Source organism: Spodoptera frugiperda, chromosome 1 (assembly GCF_023101765.2).
Source record: "Spodoptera frugiperda isolate SF20-4 chromosome 1, AGI-APGP_CSIRO_Sfru_2.0, whole genome shotgun sequence".
NCBI lineage: Eukaryota > Metazoa > Arthropoda > Insecta > Lepidoptera > Noctuidae > Spodoptera > Spodoptera frugiperda.
Window position 1 is genome coordinate 4,933,654 of NC_064212.1, and position 15,751 is coordinate 4,949,404.

A 15,751-nucleotide genomic window follows, 5' to 3' on the forward strand; every position below is an offset into this window, starting at 1 on the left:
AACCAAACGATGTTTCATTTGAAATGTCAAGTCCACGACCATAGAGAGATGGGTCGTTTTGAAATTTATCTGTAGTCTCTGTAGAAATGCCTCGTTGGTCAAGTGATCGCAAGTGCGACTGCCGGATAATCTCGGGTTCGATTCCCGGTCGGGCAAAGTATTGCTGGGCTTTTTTCGGTTTTTCCAAATATTTCTCAGTAGCAGCACGGAATTATGGATGTAATTATGCCCGATATGACGGAATGGAATTATGCCCAGTATATGGCAATAGGCTGACCCACTATTACATGGGACTTATAATACAAATGGTGATAACTGGGTGTACATTGTATAGCGACATTACGTGCTGTAATGTGCATCTCTGCCTAACTCTTTAAGAATAAAAAGGCGTGACAATGATATCTCTGTAGAAATTGAAGGTACCTCTTTGTAACCTGCTTTTATAAATAGTACAATATATAGCTAGTTTAGAAATACGATGAGAATCAACAAGAGTTATGTATTGTAATTATTATAATGCCTTCTTTGAAGTTACTACTCATGCCTGCAGGGCTCCCGCTCTTTCAACAAAGCTGCGGTCATAAGGTCTATGCAAAGATTTATCGTCCATTAGTTCTGTTGAAATATTACAACTATTTCAATACTATTACAGTTACATAGTTAGTTTAAATATGGAATGTGTTAACTACATAATAAGAAACGTACCTATGTTATTGTGGTCGAATTAGTTTTTATATTTTGATAAGACAAATAGTTCTCGATGTATTTTTCAGTGAAATTTCTTCTAACGATATGCTTTAAAGTTCACAAACACAAGATTGTTTTAGTAGTTTCTTTTTAATACATATTTTGGTATTGGTAGCAACTAAGCTTACGGCCTGCCTGATGTTAAGTTATCACCATATCAAGTAAAAAAAGCAGTCATGTTATTTTATTGAAGTTACTTATTGTGTTTACTTTTAAATTTCATTAAATTTATTATTTTTTCTAATTTTTCGCTTGATAAATGGTGGAATGTATTTGGAACTAATCAAGTTTGTAACAACTCATCTGTGTACCTACATTCAATGCAAATAAATGATACATCTGCAACTCAAGTTTTCTTTATGAAGCTTAAAACATGAGCATATTGCCAGGCATAAATAGGTAATCCACACATTCTAAACTCATCATTACACGATTAAATCTACGACATAATTAGTAATTGAATGTTAGAATGTAAACATGTTTCCCAGCATAACTTTGTCGTCTAATTAAATCAAGTGAAGTTGACTAATTGAATTGTCGCGAGTAAATTGATGCATCCGTCTTATAATTTAATTTTTTAAAGGAAAACCATTAATTTAAAATAAGCAACATATTTTATAGTTGTGATTAATTGATACAAACGGGATTAGGCAATGTTATTCGGTCAAGCACATTGTACCTAGTCTTGTTTCTTTACACAACTGTTTTTTTATCATTATTTTATTTATAAGGTTTATTCTATAAAGAAATTGACACTCCGATTACTGCATACAATAGATACTCAACATTAAATAATTGTTAACAATAGGAAAAATCAATCTTAAGGGTACTTTTCCACCAGAGATGTGCTATGTTGTTTAGGATATGTTTGGCTCCCACCAATCATATTCATTGATACACATAACTTAGCATTGGTGGAAACGGTTACTATTTTTTATATGGAAAGATGCATGCTATGGATGGCTTCCCTACTTTCTATACATCGTATACACAAGCTGCGCATCTTCCTCGCTCAGCTTAAAATAGGTTAATTCTTTAAGAAACAAATCACTAATGAATTTACGAAAAAGTAATTTCAACTTAATTTTCATTCACAAAGGGACTAAAGTCCGAACGTTATTAAAAACTTACTTGAATACTTGGCGAATTAACAAAAAAAGGATCATAAATTGCTCTCCATCCGTCTTGTAGGACGATCTACGTAAATAATTACTTAAGTAGCGACAGAGAACTAGTCACGACTTCTCAACATAGTAACAAAACATCAAAGTTAAAGTTTTGTGGTTAGAAGTTACTTAAACCAAGTTTGACTACTTGTCTGGTGTACTTAGGAACAAGTACTTAGAATTGTGTTCTAGAACTGGAGAGCCTCCTTCTTTTTTGAGGTCATTTATTAGATTTTCTTGTTGTGAAACCTTTAAAAGCCTTATAGGATTGCATTTTTGTCAACGGAAAAAAAGACGTTATGAATTGGTTTTTGATTGGTTCATCTCATTAAAATGCATACTGATGATGCGACATTTGACTATTTAACGTTTGGATGTGATTTTTTTTTAATTGTCATGTTTCCTCTGCCTTTTCCTCGTTGGTTAAGTGTTTTCAAATAGGTATGACTATCGAGAGTAGCTATGGGTCTCTGTAAGAATCTCGCATTAGCTATTACTAGCAAGCATTAGCTATACTTTTTACTCTTACTAGATTGTGCGAAACTTCGTCCGTCCTTCGAAAATTCAGCTAGATATCATGATATCAATATCAATATTCGCTGCACAACTAAATAAATGATCAGTTTAATACATCTCTAATACAATAGGGACAGATAAAGTAACTGGTGAAAGAAGTCACAAAAAAGTTTTCATCTTCAGCAACTTGATTCAAGTTAGATACTTAGAACTTAGTTCTTTGCCGTTAAAGTTCGCAAAGGAAATAAGTTAAGAGAGATAACCTCGGGATATGACGGTTAAAGTATTGTTCTCAACTGATTCTCATTAGCATTAGTAGATGTCAGCGGCAGCACTGTACGTTCGAGGTCGAGAGTGCAGGTTCAATTTCTGACAGTTGCAATAATCATTCTTTAAAGTTATGCCAGTAAGCGATTAAGGGAGAGAGAATACAGATACAGTTATTATTTTAATTTACTTTTAATAATAATTATACATTACATTTTATTCTGATTAAAATAACTGTACCCTCAGTACGAGTATGTTTTACGTTGAACGAAAACGAAACGAGAGCGCGAAAAAAGGGAATTAAAACTTTACCCTAAATCAGTCTTATTTCTAAATCTTGTTACAAATATTGAAATCTAAGAGCTTATTTTACCTCAACATCGACCCAAAGCCCTTGTAATTTGATGTCACACTTTTAATCACGAGACTAAGCCGGTAGTCAAAATTAAAATTTAAACGCAATGAATAAATAAATATATTATTATTATTTGAAAATAAGTTATTTAACTTTAACTTTGATATATGATATGTCATAATACAATAAGTGTATACCAACTTCATTTAAGATTTATTTTTTTCTATTGTATTCTTTAGCTACTTATGTAAATTATTTTTTCATTGAAGTTATTTATAATTTATTATAGTGTCATGTATTTTTATGTATTTTTTATTTTGACTATACTTCCTTGAAGGATTAAGTTACTTGTAAATAGAAGCTCTAGTTCGTAATTTCCAAGTTATTTCTGATAAAAAAATGATTAACACACTAACTACCGTACTCAGAGACGTTTAATGTTTACTTAAACTATTCCTTAGCAAAGATTTTGTTCCAAAAACAATTGCTAAGAAATGTGTTTTTCGATTAAATGATTCTGAGTGCATCTGTCAATAACTAATGTCTTGATAGCACCTATTGTTTGTAACTATCGCGGGAAAAAGTCGCGGTAAATAAATAGATTACATAATATAATATTCATAGTTACATTCACAGGTTTAAGCATTAAGCTTAATAAACAAAGGCTACAAAGAAAACAAAAGCGTGTGATAAAAAAAAAGTAAATAAAGCAAAATGAATTAAGAATATTATTAAAAACTAAATACATAATACATCTAGATATATTTTCCTTTAATTTTGGACGCAAATGTATTTCTAATTTTACGACCAATCATAGGCATTTATAAGCTCAATTTAAATTCGGACATTTATATCAAACTCCTTCGATTTCAGCTGATGACGTAATTAAAATCAAAATAATGATGAAGATGATGTTTCTTATGTATTAACACACAAAATTATACCTATTGCCTATTAAAATAAAATTCAAATTCATAATAATATGTGTTATTTTAGTGCGTAGGTTTAGAATTAGGCTAAACATTTATAATAGAAATCTAGATTTTGAAATAGCTTAATATTATTATAAATCAATTTATAAGTTTAACATCAACTTTATTATTAACATAATATAAATATTCTGATCTACATTCCGATCTAAAATGTCAAACTATGACGTTTTTATATGTAAATGTGACTCGATATTTTTATATAGTAATCTTCCTAATATAACTTTTCTCACGAAAAACAATTCGAAGTTTGAATTAAGATAAAATTGAGCACACAAATGGTAAGCCGTTTATTAAAAAAAAACTATTATTAAGTTATTTTTATTGTCACGTTTTTTATGATATTCTAATTCGAATTAAGTATAGAAAGACTGGCACGAAATAATGTCATTGGACTTTATTTTTAAACCGCCTCCACGAACACGCAGCCGCCTCTAGAGTCGATCGTTTATCAGTAATGTTAATAATCAGAAACAGGTTCCATTAGCTTGACACCCGAATATTACTTAACTCACATATTTTCGTGTCGCATACAATAAATATTTGAAAGTCCACATCTTTCAGTGTTGTCGACCTCCACAGTCGACAATGTTAAATTTTGAAACACTATTTTGATGTTTAACATTAGCGAATTATTTAAATATTCTTAAGGTTATTTTAAACCACAGGACGAAGTCGTCGCGTCGTCAGTGAGTTGCGGTTAAGTTATTCGCGCGTTTGATTTTGATTTTCTTCGGGCACCGCATTGTGTCCTCGAGTGTACCCGACGCGGGCGCAGTAACCGATAAGTCTCATCAGTTTGAAAGTCTAGCACGTGACGAAACTTCATAGAAAAGGGCTCTCAGACATGTTCTCAGCATCAGTGCGATGTGTTGCAACTGCGGCTTGACACACATACTGTGTACGCCTGTAACCCACAACAGTCTGTACTCTAAGGACACTCGCGGACTCAGTAATTTTCGCGTCAAATTTGACGAGAGCAATCATCGCATGAATGAATTGCCGCAACTCGACTCGTCTGCGATAACCGCGGGGTGCGACTCTAAATTAACTTTAAGCTCGGGCTTATGCAACGACGCATTATCAAAATAAGATGCATTGAGTTGTTTGTGCGTGAAGAAATATTTTTGAAGCCGACTTGCAAGCTTAATTTTTGTTGCGCAAATTTTTTGTTGTATTTTTTCCTAAAGGTTAATCTATCCTTGAATGTTCCCATATCATCCCTGTACCCTTAGCCAAGTTCACTTACCTTTATTGTTGATTTAAATAAATACACGGCGGGAAAAATCACAGAGTCACTGTTGTAATAGCGCGCGGCAAGTTTGGGCTTGGTCTTTTATAGTCGGCGTAGCGGGGATGCGCCGCGTGCGCGCGCGCTGGGGGGACGGCGCCGACACGTACGTCCACATGACTGCTAAAGGTGACCTCACACCTCACTTACCTGTCTTCTTCTTTACATTACAGACCCTTGCTGAATTAGTTTCAGTAGATATTTTACTACTCTCGTTGACCAAACATTTCTGCTATCTATCTACCTCTACAAGTTCTAAACTATGTGTTATTTGTGTAATTTCACACATGCTTACATTTATTGAATTATTTTAAAATAATCTATAGATACTTAACTGGATTAAACTATTTAAACGATTGATTTCGTGGCGAATGTTTTTGATATGAAGAGAATATATCGGCGGCGTAGCACCTTCGTAGCTACCAATATTTCAGTTTTGAAAAACAATTAGATCAAATTATTTCTATATTAAGAAGAAGAACGTGACAAAACAAGGCCTAAAATTAATAATACAATTATTATCTATGACATAAAACACATCTATACATATAATAAAATCGTAGAAAAGTGCTGTCTGTACATTGAAAATAAAAATAAAAAAAATAGTAGGGGTTATTGTTATGTCGATGTCGAACCCAAAAATGTAATTAACTTTTTTTTTGTCTGTTTGTCTGTTTGTCTGTTTGTCTGTTTGTCTGTTTGTCTGTTTGTCTGTTTGTCTGTTTGTCTGTTTGTCTGTTCGTCTGTGCGCGCTAATCTCAGAAACGGCTGATCCGAGTTGGATGCGGTTTTCACGAATATATTGTGGGATGCTTAAATTTACATTTAGTGTTTGTTTCATGTCAATCGGTTCATAAATAAAAAAGTTATGTCAAATTAAAGAATCACGTCGAACATTCTATGCTTATACCATTAATCTCCGCAACTATTTGACGGATTTGGTTGAAATTTGGTACAGATATAGTTTAGAACCTTAGAAAGGACATAGATATATTTTTATTTCAAAAATCAAAAAATAAAAATAAGAAATAAATTATTTATAAATAATTCTATGTCGATCGTTACACGACTTCGGTTCATGTTATTGTTTTAATTCATCGAAAAAAGTAAATAAATAGTAAAAAGGTATGAAAAAAATAATATCAATATAATTAAAATTTTAGTACAAAGAAAATGCCCGAACGGAGTATAAATAAATAATCCAAGTTGTCTTTATCCTCGATAGATCGAAATAGATCGCGCTATGGTTTCGTTACATTCATTTGGTTGGGTATCGGCCGAGCGCTTCGGTACTATCGTAGAAAAAGTGTATTATCAGTCGTATGATTATTTGTCTGTAGTGGTCCTGCTGTTTCGTATATTCTAAATTGGTTTCGTTGTATTTGTCAATTAATAAGTTTATTTGTTGGGTTTTCCTGGTTTTTTGGTTAAACTATTTAACGTAGGTTTAGTTTGATATCGATTATTAGTAGTTACTGTAGTTAGTTTTTTTAATAAAATTGTAAGTCTAATTTATAAATTAATTAGATTAGATTTAAGTCGTTTCTTTTAAATTATTTAGTTTAAGCTTGGTTATTATAGCATAGAGGATAGGTTGTAATATAGTTTCTTTTTTAATTGTTATAATTCGTAATTCGTAGCTTTCTTTAGTTTTAAGTTAGTTTAAGTCCGTTTTTAAACTATTTTTTCAATGCCCTAAGTGAGTATACATCTATTAAATTCAAACGCAGAGCTCATTATGTTGATTTTTGAAGAGTTCCCTGGAATATCTTCCACATCTCATTTTTGAAGAGATCCCGCGAGATCGGGAACTATGTGGTTAAAACCAAAAATTTGCCGGAAGTCACTATTCCACGCGAACGAAGTCGCGGGCAAAAGCTAGTCATATATATATCGATAAATCAACATAAATATTTAGATTATTAAGTTCGTAGCGCGTCTTATTGAGCCCATAAAACCTGATTTCACACATGATCCAATTCAATCGAAATTTTAGAAGACAGGTCTAGATTTTTAATAACTTCCTCGGTTTTAAAAGAAGATCAGGAAATAACAAATCACTTTGATATTATTAGATTAACATAAAATGCTAAGTATCTAAATAAGTGCAGGGTCAAATATCAACACTTAATTTTATGGCCCATAAAAGCCTCTATTATGACGATTTACTTTTCATAGAAGACTATTAAATACCTACGCATGTTAGAAGCTTCTCATTTGAATAGGTATAGTCATTAAATTATACAATAGATAGAGATATTCCTAATGAGGGAAGAATAAAGCTGGGTTACCGGAGGCCAAATGACATCCAACCACCCTTAAATTCCTAACCCCAAAAGGCCGGAAACGCACTTGTCATGCCTCTGGTGTTTCGGGTGTCCATGGGCAGCGGTTAATGCTTACCACCAGGTGATTTATCTCGTTTACCGGTTCAATACACAAAAAAAAATTCACCACAGGAACTACGTTTCGCCAATATAATTGCCATAAATACGATTTTGTAAAAACATGTCATTTGAAACACACTTACTTCTAACTCAGCAACGCACTGATAACTGTATTCTGGAGTTATGATGTCCATGGGACTCGCTTCGCCGATTGCTACCATCTATAAATCTACTCGTCTGTCAATAATTTAGAAATACGTGGATAGATTAATCAAAATTCTGCGGCAGAGGCCCTAAAACGGCATAAATATTCAAATCTAGTAAGCAACTACTGTTTTGAGCCGTTTGGGGTCGAAACAGTTGGGCAAAGGGGTCCCAGGGCGCATTCTGTTTTCAAAGATGTTCCTATTCTAGTATAAGGCATAATGTTTTAAAGAATGTATGTAATTTGGCATCATGTTTATTACTAAAATGTTTGTGTAATAAGTCAATAACTGTAGTCAGATTAGGAAAACTGCTATAACAGTGAAAAATGTTGATCTTTTTAAATATTTATGTAACAACTTTGTATTTACCGTGTTTCTGGCAAATATATCGACTCTACACGTGACCAGAAGGCTGGCTATTTCTTCGGTCAGAAATTAAGTCATTCAACGTGGCAATGCGGCCAGTCTTCTGGGAACGTTTACCAGTGACAGTGATGCAGACGAGTACTTTGACGCATAGAGGAGGGAATTTTTGTTTTTTTTTTGTTTTAGTATTTTTATTTCTTATTATTTAAGTTCTTATTTCATAAATAAATAGATCAAAAAAAAGTCTGCCTGTACCTAGCTACTTATTATTTTTTAAACGTTGCCACACTCTAACATTTCTCCTGTGTCGTGGGTGCGTTTACAAACATACAAGTTTACAAACTCACAGACCCGAAACAACAATTTGTGGATCACACAAAGTATTGCTCCGTGCGTGTTTAGAACCCGCTACACGTTGCACGGCAGCCGGTTGCCCAGCCACCGCACTAACCGTGCAGTCGAAGTCGTCAGTCAATAATATGAATAGTAAACGCTGTGAGTCAGTTATTGACCGCGATATTGAAAGTAAATTATGCAGCCACCTACATATAGTTTTACAGTGTTGTATAAAATTAAATATGTTTTAAGTATTTTACGCAAAATCAGATGATTCAGAATTTATTTGGAACTGATTAAATTTTCCTATCGTGACCTTCCTCTAGTTTAACATGCCATGGTTTTATTTTTTTAATTACTAAAGAGTTTAGTTTCTCATATTTTCCTTTGCTTGACCATAAGTGATAAAATCTGTCGGTCTGCTTGTTTGTTTTTCTGTCACATCAAAATTATAATATAATGATTTACATGATGATGTCCCATTACATTTAGATTAAACTTGTTCAACGGGCCTCTGCGAGTTGGCTTCGGGCCCTCGTACGCCTTCCAAAGGTCCGGGACCCTGTGGTCCCGTGCAAGGTAAAGAACATATATAATGATTTTGTAATACACATATAATATGTAGGTCATGTGGGTTCCTTTATTGCCTTTGACTACGTGTGTAAAGCTGAAGATAAAACATTAAGTAACTATCGTAAGACATACTAAATAAACTTGAACGCATTACGTCAGTAGGGAGCGCGAGGTGTATCTCCGCGTCCGTGCACGCTGCTCGTGAGGAAGAGTCCCTCTGTGACCCGAAACTAGTAGAGCTTTTCTCACTATATTTACGTGAGGAAACCGTTAGTTTTAATTAATTTACGATTTACTTATGAACCTAGGTGTCCACTTATGAATGAATGATTAAATTACTATGAACTAAATTCAGTGCAACGATACGCCTTTTATCCCCGAAGGGGTAGGCAGAGGTGCACCTTACGGCACGTAAGCATGAACTAAGATTCGTTATGAATATCATCCAAACTATACTATAACATAAATGTAAACATACCTACTTAGCTTGGACGTAAATACCAAGAATACCAACACAGTCATTGATATGGGTCCCAAATCCCATCCCATTCCCCCAAGGGGCTCTACTACAAAGGCCTTCCGTACATCCACCCATCCGTTTGTAACAGAGCTCTCAGATACCTCTTGAACCATGAACGTGACACTTGAGAACCCGATACCCAGTGTGCGGTTTGGGCACCATAGGGCAAATTATAAGTTAACATTTGGATTCGGAATTTCTTATAAACACGGAGAATCTGAAATTATCTAATAATTAGCTGATGCCTGTGGCTTATGGACACTGTGACTAATAAAAGTAGCCTAAGTTACTCCTTAGTACATAGGCTACCTGCCAATATAATTCTCGTCAAAATCGGTCCAGCTATTTCAGAGATTAACCAGAAAAAGTAGACAGACAGACATACATTGTAAAAAATATTATATATTTTGTTGTATACATTTATACGAGCGTGTATGTTGATATGCATGTAGGTAGTAAAAGGCAGTTATTTCAATATTACAAACAAACACTCCAATTTGATTTATTAGTCTAGATAGATTTCTTTGTGTTCGTGTTAGAAGATGCCTTTACTTGGCAATGGGTTAGTTACAGACTGAAGAGGACGATATATGTCAAAATGGCTTATTAAAAATCATCCTTATATTTTTTCCAAATATGTAACAAAGCATTAACGGTAAAACAACCTAAATCGCAAAATAAGAATCTCTATCCTCCCACACAGTAAGTAGTCTACTTCTATCACGTCTGGAAACTTACCCAAGTACCACTACTTGACAATAACCGCGATACGATCAGAACAAGACTAGAATACTTTGACAGTAGTTTTATGACCAAACTAGTAACCAAACCCGACTTTGTACTTCATTCAGAACAGAATAGACACTAAAACTTTATCGTGAATCGCCACGAAATCCATTCAGCAGTTTTTGTGTTTATCGCGTCCATGTATGTGTACAGACAGACAAACAGACGCGGCGGTGAACTTTGTTCTATACATACTATAAGTGTGGGAGAGTCATGCTTTGGCACGAATGGGGCGGCTCGAGCGGAATGATACCACGGCCCCACCGAAAACCGACGTGAAACAACAACAAAACAGCTTGAGTTGTGTTTCGTTGTGTTAGTGAGGTTAACGGAGACCCAATTCCCCCCTTCCCAATCTTTCCAATCCCCGATACCCCAACAAGCCTCAAATTCCTGACCCCCAAAAGACTGGCAATACACTTGTAATGCCTCTGGTGTTTCAAGTGTCCATGGGCGGCAGCGATTGCTTACCATCAAGAGATACGTCTGCAAGTTTACCGACGTGTTCCATAAAAAAATATCCAAGAAAATAAAAATATTTTTATATTTTTTTACAACAAACAATTTGTATTTTTTTTCAAGTTCAGTGGCAATTACAGCCTACGATCATTTCAATATCTCTCCCGTTTATCGCACTCGTAAGATCGAAAAGTTCATTGTTCTTTACCGAAAACGTGAATTTTCGAAGAGGAAGAGTTTGTAAGTTCATGGGAGTTCGACATGATGCACTCCCTGTGTCCATAACGTTACATTTTTTGTCACTATTACAACAATACGTAACTTATATAAATAGACTGATGATAGTCTTGCTTGTGATGGCAACTGCACTTTGATACGATAAGAATATACATTGTGGAAAGCAAATAAATGAATAGGAATATGTATATGATACATGTCCATAGCAATTAATTCGCGTAACTATGGTCTTAGTCTTACCGGCGACTGGTCTATTAGACACCCTTTAAGTACTAAAAATCAAAGTCAAATCATTTATTTTAATGTAAACTTTTTAAATATCAACAAATAAAGAAATAATAGTCTGTTAGTCCGTCGGTCAGTGAAGCTATGTGCTCGTAGTACTAGGATAAGTAGGATAAGTCAGATCTGCTAAGACATGACAAACGAATCGTCGTGCCTTTACTGTGAAAAGAAATCTTAATGGGAAACCACAAGACGAAAATCTCCTTAAAGGAGAGGAGGAAATATTAGGTGCACTTTTGAAATCCCAGAATCAACGATAAAAGTAAAAGATAACAGCACTTCATACTTAGAACTCACTCAGATAACGAGTATGTAAAAAATTGGAAATCGTCAATTAGTTTTAAGATGTAACAACGATGATCTCAGATACTAAGAAATTTTAAACCGAACTTCAATTACAATGGTTCTGAGAAAAAGTTAAAAAGGTGACGTCGACCACTGGCATTGTTCAATCGTATATTGGTAAATTTTATAGGCAAATCGACGTCCAACGGGCACTAGATGATCAGCAAGGTTCCAACGAGTAAACACGTCCTACAGTTTTTAAATTACAGTGACATATGTGTTATCCACGAAAAAGTACACCCTGTGCCAGTCTTTTGACTCTTGTTGCTACAAATCTTTATTTTTTCGTCTGCAGTCTTCCTTACATTATCCTGAATAGTGCTCCATTAATATGGAATCATAAATTCCTAGCCAACTGCTTTAGATTTGAAAACATTGTTATACACAACAACTCCAGATGAGTTACAAGTTTTTTTTTTCATGTAAACGAGCAGATGTATCACCTGATGGTAAGCAATCGCCGCCGCCCATGGACACTTGAAACATCAGAGGCGTTACAAGTGCGTTGCCGGCCTTTTGGGGGTTATGAACTTAAGGGTTGTTGGGGAATCGGGGATTGGATTGAGATTTGTTTCACGTCGGTTTTCGGCCAGTGGTATCACTCCGGTCTAGCCGGCCCATTCGTACCGAAGCATGGCTCTCCCACAGTTATCCTTAAGTCCGTTGGTGGATTTTTAGAGCGCCTTCAAATTGAGCCCTGTCCAGCGTAGGCGTTCGATAATGTATGCGCCGTGCAGACGCCACGCTGACGTCGCGTTGTCGCGGCGTCAGTGTAGTGTAGTAAATGAATAAGCGACGTTAGCGTTGCAGTAACGCATCTTACTGCTTTCTCGAACGCCTACACTGGACAAACGCCCAATTTGAAGGCGCTCTTAGAGATTAGAGATAATATCGGATTTGTGAATGGGATATTAGGATTGAGTAGGGTAACCTCACTCACACAACGCAATCTTCGTTTCACGAAACACTTAAACAGCTACCTCTCGTGATAAAATCATTGCTAATTGTTTGTAATCGTTACATGATCCTCACGTAGGTATTGTTATCATGTTTTTTCATCAGCTACTAATGTGCAATTATCATATTTATACACTTCAATGACTGGTTGTAACCTAGGCCTACGCGATGCAGTGTGACGAAAATAATTGGCTGTATAAGCATGTTGCTTTTTTGTTAATTAACTTTTAGTTAAGTAAGTTATGAGTTATGAGTTATAAGTATTGATATTACTGGGAGTTTGAAGGTTTTAATAAAAAAATATCTTACTATTTACTTAACGTATCTTTATTATACATATAAAAAGGTCGTCGGTCTTAAGGAAAATGTATCTCGAAATCTTACTTAATCTAAGCATATTATAAAAAGTTAATCAAAACAAATAAGTATAAAAAAGTCGTGGTAGCCCGGAGGCTTAAGACGCCTAGGTTAAGCGCATGAAGCAAAGTCAATGTTCACTACAAACTAAACATAAATCAAGGCTCTAAATTACTACTAAGATATTTTGAAAAATATATTAAAGTATACAGTTTCTATAAGCAACTGCGGAACCTCAAAACTCTTACCAAGACTGCAGATTAGAAGTCGAAAACCAATAAGCCACGGAACCCTAACAAAACGTACTTATACATATAGATATCCCGTCGGTTTTAGCAAACCCGGCGAACTCCGTTTCGCTACCAATATTTTCGTTCTGGTTTTCTGCTTTTCTCTTGATAATTTTTTTCCTGCAATTTTCAGTTTGTTATAATACCTCACGTTGAGCCCGAGACCTTTCTCGAACGAATGCAACTCCGTGGAAATAGAGTTCGTGCATTCTGGAGTTATAGCGTCAGGAAGGAAAACCCAACTTATTTTTATATTATAGATATATTGTATATATACATAGATTCTCATTCAAGATAAGTACAACACCTGTAGATACTCAAAATATAAGTACACCTATGACAATGTGATAGGTATGGGACTGTGACGAGAATAACCCGTTAAGGCTGAGTACTAATCTAATTTTATCGAGTTATGAAAAAATAATATGGGGGTTGAACCCCTAATTGAAAATATTGAAAAATAGTGATTTTTTCGGTAAAAATAATTCACAAATTATCTCGAAATTTTTTCTCACCAAAACATTATCAAACATATGAAAAAAGTAATGAATTAGTTAGCCAAGGTTATTCAGCTACCGTTTACTCTAAGATTTGTTTTTTGTTTCTACGACGCATACAACCTTTGATATCAATAAAAGTAACAAAAAAAATATTAAAATAGCCATAACTTTTAGCTGGGAGTTTGTTTGGTTTGTTCGACCCTTCGACCCCGACTTTTGTCGATAAAATTAGATGTAGTACTCAGCCTTAACGGGTTAGAAGTCTCGCCCCTATCACATTGTATACTTACCTATCATAGTTTTTGTAACAATTAGAGCGAAATACTGACGTCATCTAGTATTTATTTTGGCGTGATTATGAGAAGACATCTACTGCCCTTGCCCCGGGCAGGTAATTATATGATTACGGCAGGTCAATGAAACTATGACACATTATGTCATTAGTCCATAACGTCTGCTGAATACTTGAATCCTGTTTGACAAATTAAATGGATACTTGCTTAGATAAATCTTTAGTTAAACGGTCTGCTTGTAAACATGGTTGCTCAATGTTCTCGGTCATCTTAGGTTTAAAATAAAATATCTCTAAGTCTACCAAGAATGAAGATTACGGTCACGCTTCCTACGAGTATGTGTATGTGGCTTATATGAGTACACTTATCCAGTAATAGCGATGGTCTATCAGGAGCTTACTTATTCGTTGTATAAATATAAAAAGAGAGGCTTTTTTTTTGTTAGTCATAGTATTGCCAAAAGCATTATCTTGAGTGCTTGAGTTTATTGTAGGGTTAGATCAGTGGTTCCCAACTAGTGGTCCACGGAACACCACTGGTCTCCAGAAGACAAAATATGGTCCGTTAAATGAAAAAGAAATACATAAGACAATATTATCATCTCATTATCACTGTCCGACAAATATCACGGATAAAGCTAGAATTAAACTAACATTAAATTAGAAAACTGAGAGATGCAACTGATGAATAATCCAAAAGTTTTATGAATATAGAACCCACGACTCACGATCCTGGAGAAATCTTAGTGTGGAACCAGTCATGAAAAAAATAATAGCGATAGTGGTTCCTACCCCAACAAGAAGGACATAAATTTGGTACTAGATCATGAAATGTGTTGGGAAGCCCTGGGTTAGATAGAGGATAGATAGATAAGTAGTTAACAGAGTAGGTACGGTACCTATGCTGTTTGTACCTAATCAAATATTATGGCTTCGAAGGAAATGCCATGTTATTAACTAATGAAGTTATTGTAGCTACCTACATACACACGATGGTCATAAGCCCTTTGCAGGCGCGATTAAATTAATAATAAATGCCAAAGCAAATATGGGACAGAAATATGTTTTATGATACCTATATCTAATTAATATGTTGGTATTTTTTAATAAAGGTAATATGCGATAAAGACATTTTGCGTGTGTGGAATTGTTTAAATTGTGTAGGGCTGTTTTTATGTTGGTTCTCAGAGGTAGATAGAATATTTTCTTACTACATATTTTGTAGAAGGTACCTTAGTTCATATAACGTAATTTTGTGATATTTATAGAATTAATATTGTGATATTCATACAATAGACTGCCTCGATGACCGAGTGTTCGCTAGTACGACTGCCGGGTATGGGGTGTCGGGTGCGATTTCTGGATCGGAAAAAGTATGGGCATTTTTTGAAAATTTCTCAGTAATAGCACGGGGTTTGGAAATGTGCCTGGTTTATGGTGGTGTACATTGTATAGTGGCATTACGTACCATAATGTGCCTACCCCTTCGGAGATAAAAGGCGTGACGATATCATACAAGAGGTA

At 34.8% G+C, this 15,751-nt stretch overlaps 1 protein-coding gene across 1 annotated transcript in view; it reads right to left on the reverse strand.

Annotated features, from left to right (window-relative positions):
* LOC118273472 (uncharacterized) overlaps positions 1 to 5,455 on the reverse strand; it is a 30,798-nt gene extending 25,343 nt beyond the window's left edge. The window contains exon 1 of the mRNA XM_035590452.2: positions 5,290 to 5,455. The gene's annotated coding sequence lies outside the window, so the exon portion shown is untranslated. The remainder of the gene's footprint in view (positions 1 to 5,289) is intronic.
* Positions 5,456 to 15,751: the final 10,296 nt, after the last annotated feature.